The following is a 9,595-nucleotide window of genomic DNA, read 5'->3' on the forward strand; positions in this document are numbered from 1 at the left end:
TTGACCCTGAGTACACCAGAAGGAGGACCCAGAACAGGCACACGCACACTTCAAACCAGGACTGTGTTCTATTTCGGCCCTTGGGATTATCTAAGGGATTGGCAGGTCTTTAAATCACTCCAAGCTGCTTGACCACGCATGATTCAGAGCTGCTTCAGAGAATACCCTGCCACGCAGGACGCTGTTGATCAAAACAAGATTTAAAAGAAAAAACAACAACTTTTCTTTCCATTTCCACTCTATTTCCTAATCAAGAAATGCAGAATCCCAGGAGAAAATCAGCTCTCATTTCTCTCCCCATCTCTGTCTGTCTCCCCTACGTCTCCCTCTGCCTCCTTCGGTCTCCCTCAGTCTCCTGCTCTCCTTTCCTCTTGCCCCACCCCCTCCTGCTTTTATCATTTTAAGCCGCACGCATGCCATTCTTGGGGGATTAAAGTCAAATTTAGTCTTCTGCAATTGTTATTCCCTACCCCTTGGCTTAGGAGATGCATTCGCCCTGCATTTGTAATGCATCAGTGACTCCCCCTCTCCTCCACGTGTAAACAATGCAGTATATTAAATAGCCTGTGTCTTGCCTTGTATTGAAACAGACGATAAATTAGGACTTCCAGTTCTTGGTTTTTACTGATTCCTAAACCTGCCAGTTACATGCCTGTCCGCCCCACTGAACATTCTCTCTAAAGCCGAGAATGCACAAAGCCCTTGTTCACCGTTCCTCCTGTCTCCGTCGCTGCTGCCGGCTGTCAGTTTCACACCACCAAGCAGATTGTAATTGGCAGGGTGAGGTGCAGAAATAGGGAATGGTTTGAATATGTGGTTTTACACACACACACACGCATACACACACACAAATCTCTCTCTCTCTCTCTCTCTCACACACACACACACACACACACACAAATATCTTTCTCTCTCTTACACACCCCCCACACATACACACAAATCTCTCTCTTTCTCTCTCACACACACATACCACGCACACACATGTCTTTCTTACCACATTCTGCATATTTAGGGACTTGATATGTGAAGCTTCTAATCAGAATCCACAAGGGCTGCCCTAATTTTCCGGCCCATGGGTTGGAAGCAGAGAAAGGAAACACAATGCAGCACCAGCGCCGCCTGGTCCCGAGCAGGGCCTGCTGGGTCCTGGAGGGATGTCAGCCTTGGGAATGCGCCCTGTTGGGAGTCAGCCCAGCGCTTCCTGGGGAGCCTTCCCCCAGGATCTGATATCCCCAGGCTCTCAAGAGTCCCAGTCAGCCTCCCCAGCCTACAGTGCCCTCCTGGAGCAAGGAGAAGACTCTGCAAAGGGGACTCTAGATCACAGACTCTTGGGTAGTTTTTATGGGCCCTTTTCTTCAGCAGAAATCAAAGCTCAGCATCAATCTCACCACCCAGTAACTTGGCTCTTTTGGAGCAAGGTTGCTCGGTATTGGCACGGTTGACATTCCCAGTATTGGCACGGTTGATATTTTAAACCAGACAATTCTTTGTTGTAGGGGCTTAGCAACAACCTTGTCCTCTACCCACTAGATGCCAGTAGCATCTGCCCCAAGTTGTGACCATCAAAAATGTCTCCAAACATTGACCAATGGCCCCTGCAGGGCAAAACAGCCCTGACTGAGAACCGCAATAACAGAGATATATTTAGTTTTAGAACCTCAGACCCAAAAAGGACTAGAGGGTTCCTTGTGGCTCTCAAAGTATGGTTCCCAAGCCAATAGCACTAGCAAAGTCAATAGCTGCTCTGAGACCCAGACTTGTCATTGTTAAGACCACGGCGCTTACCACCACGTCACTCCCACGTTCACCACCCTGGAAACCGCCACGTCGCCGTCCTCCCTGCTGCTTCCTCTCCACCCCATCACCCCTCTCGCCACTTTTCTGAGTTGCAGAGTTTCATGCTTGTGTTCCATTCTTATTTCCCTTTCCAGATATCGTCCACTCATGAGGCTGAGTTCCACAGTCTCCGTTCTGCTCCCTTGTGCCTAGTGGTGGGGTGTGCAGCACTGCAGGGGTGTGAGTGTGGGTCTGCGTGGGTGGCATCTGGGTTTGTGTCTATGTGTGTGCATTTCTACGACTGTGGCTACGTGCAAGCATCTTAGAACGTGTGCGTGTGTATCTGCTCGGGCTGCCATAATAAACGCCACAGACTGGACTGCTGAAACACCAGGAGTGTGTTGGCTCATGGTTCTACCGGCCACAAGTGTGAAATCAAAATGTAGGCAGGTTTGGCCTCCTCGGAGGCCTCCTTGGCTTTATGCTGGCCATCCTTGACATCTCTTCCTCTGTGCAGGCATGATCCTGGTGTCGCTTCCTCTTCTGATAAGGAAACCGATAGGGAACAGACAGACGTGTGTGGTGGCAACTGTGGTCATGAGGATGAGGGAATGATTCTATAAACGACACCCACTGTGCTGACCCCTACTTGCTTTCTTTTCTAAAAAGCAGTTTACCTGCACCCCTGCCTGGCTGATATGTCACACTCCTCAGCAAACAACCTGTTACCTGCAGGGGAAATGCAGGCCCAAAATGTAGATAAGAAGAACACAAGTTACCTTGAGGAGGGTGGGACTTTTGTGACCCTTACCCAGACTAGATCCCAGAACTTGGAGAGATAAGGATAATTCCCCCTAACCATAAAATCTGTAAGAATAGGTTCCAATTAGAATAGTCAGCATGAGCCAAAGTGACTGAGAAATGTGCAGTGGGGACTTGAAATCCTGATGTCAGCCTGCTGTCACTCAAAAGTCAAATGGTAGACCTAGGCCAGATGCTCTGGAAAATTTCCTGGAACCCCAATAAAACCGGAGGGTAGGAGAGGCACATGGTCCCTCTCCTCTCTGAGAGAGTCCCTTTCTTTCTCTTTTCCTAACCCTTCAATAAATTCACGCCTGCTACTCTGAGCAGCATGTCTGAAATCCTTCTGGCCTGATTGCAAGAATCAGGGTAAAAGGAGCCTCTACCCTGCCCCAGCCCTGAGACAGACACCAGCCACACTAGATCAGGGCCCACTTCAAATGGCCTCATTTTAACTTAACTGCCTCTTTACAGTCCCTGTCTCCCAAACACAGCCACAGGCTGAGGTGCAGGGCCTGGGAATTCAACATGTGAACTGGGGTGGCACAGCTTAGCCCCTCACAGCACCTACGAAGGGGAGCGAGAGATGGAAGCAGAGGGTTTTCACCACTGAGGGGCCACACCCATCCACTCTCAGGTCCACATCTCTGGATGCAGGATCCACAGCCTGTGACAGCCACTGGCAGCCTGTCCCTTAGTTTAAGGGACAGTGGCAGACTTGGCTCTTGTAAGGCAGATTTTAGGCAGGCAGAGACTGACATGTTCCTTCTTTCAGAAAGACTGACTATAAAAATTCATGTCTTGGGACTTTGCAGAAAATATGAATGTTAAACCAGGGTCATTTGATTGACTATTTTTGACTAAAATTCAATAGTCCCACAGTTGTTAGAACTAAAAACAATAATTTTCACATCAGGTGGACAGAGCCTCTGACCCCTAGTCTTGTATGAACATTAATAGTTTAAAAATAAATAGTAAAATGAATAGAATTTTTAGCTCAGAATCTCAGAACTTCTGTCTGATTTAGATCCTGTCTTAGTTAAGTTTGGATATACTTGGGTCATGTAGGAGACAGGATGGCCCAGGCTGCAAATTCACAACAGAGCTCAGGAAAGGACCCAAGAGTCCTGACTTTGACCCACATGGTTATGTTCAGCCAGGTTTTATCCAGTTGAATGGCATAATAGGGTCTTCCTTGACAGACACCTTGGGCAGAAGAGGCCCCTCTTGGCCCTGGGTTCAGCAACGCTGAAAAGCTAGGATGTAGAGCTAGGCCACCATTCCCACCAGCTTGAGTTTCTGTGAGCTTCTAGAAATGGGAGGATTCTATTCCCAGGTGAGGTTTACTCAACACACCTTTAGAGAGGGGTCGGTACAGCCCCAGATAAAATAGATAAAATCTAGAAGCCTGAAGAGTAGTATGTCCAGATGAAATTTTCATATTTTTTTTCATAATCAAAAGGGGAGGAATGTTGGTGAGTTCACAGGGTTCAACTCAAATTTACGGTAGCTGTCTTGGGAATACCCAAGGTATCTATGGGACTCAAGGCACTGCTGGAGAAAGAAGGCAGAGCTTCCAAGAGCTTCTGTGTCATTTAAGACCTGGAAGATCAGAGTGTGCCCTTGTCTCCCTCCTGAGTCAGAATCACATGTGCACTTCTCCATGGCTGCTGGTCTTCACAGGGAAGATTCCTTAACATCAGAAATGATTTCTTTATTAAAAACAAACAAACAGAAAACAGCGTCTCTGTCAATGATCAGCACTTACTAAATATGCCTGTTTATTTTCCAATCATTCCCACTCCTAGCGAGTGAAAAGCGGTCCTGAGAAAAATAACTGCCTGAAGGCCACCCAACCAAAGCCGGCAGACCTTCCTTCCCGCAAAAGCAGTGGGCCTCTCGCAGGACGCAGCAAAAATCCGTGTCATGAATCTGGGACAGAACAAGTCAGGGTGTGTCTGTGAGCTGGTGGCAGCCACAAGCTGTTTGCTTGGTTCAAGACAAATAACAGAAATCGAAAGTAATCACTTAAAAACACTCACAGTAATCTGACATCGCAGTTTCGTTTCTGTTGACTCAAACAATAAAATATCGGGTTTGAGTTTTGTAAGTCTGCATGTTTTTTAATTTCATTTTTCTAATTACTCAATGTTATTATATTTTACAAAATTATCAATCCATAATGGACTGGAAATATTTTTTAAAGTCCTTCACCAGACATTTGAGAAGTACTTCAGGAAGGATAAACATCAGCTTGATATAAACAGCAATAACTAATATCCTCACTGGTGCTTATTATGTACCAGGGCTTGCAACATAAACTCAGTGACTCCTCACAGCTTCCTATAAGGTAGGAACTACCACTGTTCCAACTTCACAGATGAGGAAACTGAGACACAAAGAAGATAAAGTACTTTTCCCATATTGCACAACTGGTCTTGAGGCTGAGACAGGAATCCAGGCAGTGTGGCTCTTGAGTCTATGCTATTAACCTCTGCCATGACACTCTACAATGTAAACCAAACTGATGATGATGATGATGATGATGATGATGATGATGATTATTATTATTATTATTATTGATGGGGCAAGGGAATGTTGGGGATTGAATTCAGAGGCTCACTACCACTACGCTACATCCCCAGCTTTTTTTTTTTTTTTTTTGACAGGATCCCACCAACTTGCCCAGTCTGGCCTCAAACTTGCAATCCTCCTGCTGGGGTTACAGACATGCACTACCATGCCCAGCTCCAACTTGATTCTTATATAAGTGGCAAAATATTTTAAAAATTAAAAAAAAAGAGATTAACATCAAAACTGGAAAAGGAAGGTTCTGTGGGAGGAAGGAAGGCAGAGCATGTACATGGTAAGTGCCCGTGTCAGGCTTCAAGGGTCTGAGCGTATTCTAAGCTGTAATCAGGTAAGCAGTACATATGGATGTTCAATCTATTTCTGTTTAACTGCACACACATATTTTACACATCTTTTATGTGTAGAATACATTTTACAATTTTTTAAGGTTTTTTATTGTTGTTATTGTTGGGTTTTTTGTTTGTTGGAAGGAATTAAGGAGCTGTCAAACAATGGTCCCAACAGTCCCTAGTGAAGGTGAGCGCCCCCTAATGGAACAAACGAGTATAGTCACTCTCTTCCATCAGACACGCAGCAGGTAGAAGATACAAAAACCTTGAGGCTTCCTTCTATTGTCCAGAGTCTTTCTTCCTTAAAATGCATTCTGGAATTTGCAGTAAAGAGGAAGCCCACATAACTTGAGATATTGAACCAACATTTCTAGAAAGCAATTCAGAATTAACATTTAAGGCTGACAGAAATGCCACACTGAGAAGATATACAAGAGCACAATTTTCAGTGACAGAAGGCATTAAGGATCTTCTTGATTTCTTGTGAGCACTTTCACTGTGTGTGACATGGGTGGGGTGGGGGGCCACTCCAGGAAACAAGTGAAGCTACTTGCTTCAGAGAAGACTGTACTGAAATGTGGTCCTGAATGAGGTTCTTCCTGGTGTGTGATGAGGTGGCCTTGCTACCCAGAGCCTGGGCCTGGAAGGTTTGAACCATTTCTGAGTGTCTCAACAGGAAGCCTTTGAGATGGAGACCTAGATCTCTAATCACCAGGATAGCTGAGCTGATGTGCAGGGCAAGTCAACAAGCATGTGCCCCAGAGGCCACAGATTCTCAGGCCCCACACCAAATCAGCTGAGCCAGGACCTTTCTGTGAGTAGAACCCAGAAATCTGTGTTTCTGGAAATCGTGCCCCCACCCCATGATTGCAATTGAGGCATCTGGGGCCATGTTAAATCAATTAGGCAAGTTAGGAGCGAAGATTTTTCAATCATGCATTTGCCAGTCATAGGGCCTTAAACAAGTTATTTAACTTCACTGAGCCCAACAGTCCCCATAAAACTGGAGAATGATATTACTGCTCTGAGTTATGGGGAAGATTTAATTAGAGATTATATATACAGTGACTGGCTATGATAAGCACTCAAAATTTAGCTTCATTTATTTGCTATCATTTATGAGTATCTACAATATGCAAAGCAATGTGGGGAAGAGTGGAAGAGAAACACAAGAATGGTGCCCGACACAGTGATGCACACCTGTAATCCCAAGGACTTGGGAGGCTGAGGCGGGAGGATCACAAGTTCAAGGGCAGCCTTGGCAACTGAGCAAGACCCTGTCTCATAATGAAAAGGACTGGGGATGGAGCTCAGTGGTAGAGTGCTCCTGGGTTCATTCCTAGTACCAGAACACACACACACACACACACTCACACACACACACAAACAGAAGACCCCTGCCTTTGAGGAACATATATCTAGTGGAGTTGCTTTTAAAGCTTTCCTATAAACCTTCCAAGTAGATTAATTCTCATCTTTTTCCAGGGTTATCAAAGCAATCCCATCCCCGTTGAAACCCCTAATATCCAAGAGATGCCTTTACATGTGGAAGGTGAGAGAGCTACTGAGAATGTGTTTAAGCCAAAAAGTAACCTCCTTTAAACATGTTTAGGTGCTGTGGTGACTATCAATTGACCAAACCTGAACAGCCTGTGCCCTGTTCCTCCCAAGGAGCCCTTGGTGCAATGGGAAGCACTCCTTGGGGACTACGTGACAGTGCAGTGGCCACTGTTCATGGATCTCTTCCAAATTCCCCTTCCTGGGATGTGGCTCCCAGAACCCCGCTGATGTCTATCTACCCAGAGAGGAGGGCGCTAGGGAGGCTTTCCCAGCTCCTCTAACATGGCCTACCAGGCCCTTGAGTGCCCTGCACTCGGGAGGGGAAACAGGCCCACATTGAGAGCACCTGGGTTCCTCCAGTTCTGAGGGGTAAGGTTTTGGATTACTCTCGATTCCCTATGCCAAGGGAGGAATATCAGTAACAGCTTTATTTCAAAATGATCATGAATTCAGAAATCATGCCTCGGGTTTCTAAGACTGCACAATGTTTCAAAGAAATGACTCCAACAAAACAGACCTAGGGAAGGCTAAAAAGTTGTACCCTGCTCTCATCTGAACTCCTCCCACACCTGTGTCCACTCCAGAGCTAAGCAGCATCACCCTGGGGCTGACAGAAAGAAGTCCAGAGCCAATTCTCCCTCTGTTCTGAACCTGCTTGGGGTTGATATGCACAGGGTTTATTTAATTCACAAAACCTCACAGTAAAATTACAGACGACAGAGAAGCACAACAGTAGAGAGCTGGTGAATACACTGAAGTAAGAACTTTATCGTGAATTATGTTAATTATGTCAAGAAGAAATTTAAATCAAGATTTTCCAAGGAGGAACAATAGTCAAACAATCCATCTTCAATTAAGTGGCAACTGATTATTAGGAAAGAGTTATGGTTGCTAGTTATCATGCTTAACTTGGTACGGTGAATCTCAGTGAGTTCTCTGGGTAGTTTTTTTAAATGTCGAGGCCAGACTCTACCCCCAGACGAACTAAATAAGAATTCCCAAGTGTAGGGCCCAAGCATCAGTATTTTTTTTAAAGATCCCCAAGTAGTTTTAATGGGCAGCTTGGGTTGAAAGCCGCTGCCATAGTTAACAGAGCTTAGTTACCTGAAGAGGTAAATGCTGCTTTTAAAGCAATTTGGCTTTTTCCCTTGAGCACCAAAGAATCATGTTGATTAATTAACATTTTCCAAACAACAGCAATGAATTAACTGCTGCTAATTTTCAGGCCATGGAATTAGACACGACTCCTGGACATCAGATTCATCTCCCCAGACAGCAGCTTGAACACAGATTTCTGAGAACGAGAGCTTGGCAAACAACAATCAGAGATAGGGTGAGCTCAACTGAGCAAGCAATGCTGTAGGGAGCAGAAAGACAAAGCTACAAGCTTATTTCCACATTCATTAAAATCTTTACTGAGTACCAGGAACTGTGTAGAGGCCAAGAGACTCTGAGATGAAGGGAACTGGCCGATGCCCTCATAGAAACCGACAGTTCAGCGGAGGAGGAAAGGTAGACAAAACTTCCAGCCACACAGTAGGTGACCAAAGTTCACAGCAGGTCCTTGGGGAGCCCAAGGAGGAAGCACAGAGGCTCAGGAAATGGGAGGATTCCTGGAAAAAGCAACATATGAGTTGAGTCTGGAAGAGTGACTGGGGACTGAAGGCTGGGCAAAGGGGAGGAAGAGTATGCCCAGTTCTGGGGACAGCATAAGTGACAGGTAACACTGGAAAGACAGGCAAGGAAATGACAATGCCATCTAAGGAGGTTGAACTTCACCTCGGAGGGGATGTGGTTACTGATGGATTTCAAGCAGGGTATCATCAGAGTCCCATTTAGAATGATCACCCTAGCAACGTGGAGAGCCTTGCTACTTGAAGCGTGGTCCACGGCATCATCAGCATCATCCAGGAGTTTGTTGGAAAGAAGAAATCTTAGACCCCATCCCAAACACACTAAACCAAAATCTACATTTTAACAAGCTACCCAGAGGATTCATGTGCACATTAAAGTTTGAGACATAGAGTTAAAGAGAAGATATTTTCATGAGGAAGAGATGAAACTTTAGAAAGGCCATTTAGGAGACTAGAGTAAAATTTTAAGAAAATTAACCATCTCTTAAAACAGCTCTTTAACTACACCTTTGGAGAAGGGATTCTACGTGTAGACTGTGCTCCAAGACATCCAAGTGATACGTGAAACATTAAAGCAATGCGTGTGGGCTGGGGATGTGGCTCAAGAGGTAGCACGCTCGCCTGGCGTGCGTGTGGCCCGGGTTCGATCCTCAGCACCACATACAAACAAAGGTGTTGTGTCCGCTGAAAACTAAAAAATAAATATTAAAATTCTCTCTCTCTTCTCTCTCTCTCACTCTCTCTTTAGGAAAAAAAAGGCAATGCGTGTACAGGTACTCTGAGCTTCTCCTCAATTTACTTTCTTTTTCTATCAGGGTAGCCAAAATCCTATAGACGGAGCTGTACCACAGCTCACGGGCACTAGAATGTGCAATGGTATCTGCTGTCACTTGCACATGT

The sequence above is a fragment of the Marmota monax genome, unplaced genomic scaffold (assembly GCF_021218885.2).
Source record: "Marmota monax isolate L192 unplaced genomic scaffold, Marmota_monax_Labrador192_F-V1.1 WCK01_AAM20220418_F8-fsc00347, whole genome shotgun sequence".
Lineage (NCBI taxonomy): Eukaryota > Metazoa > Chordata > Mammalia > Rodentia > Sciuridae > Marmota > Marmota monax.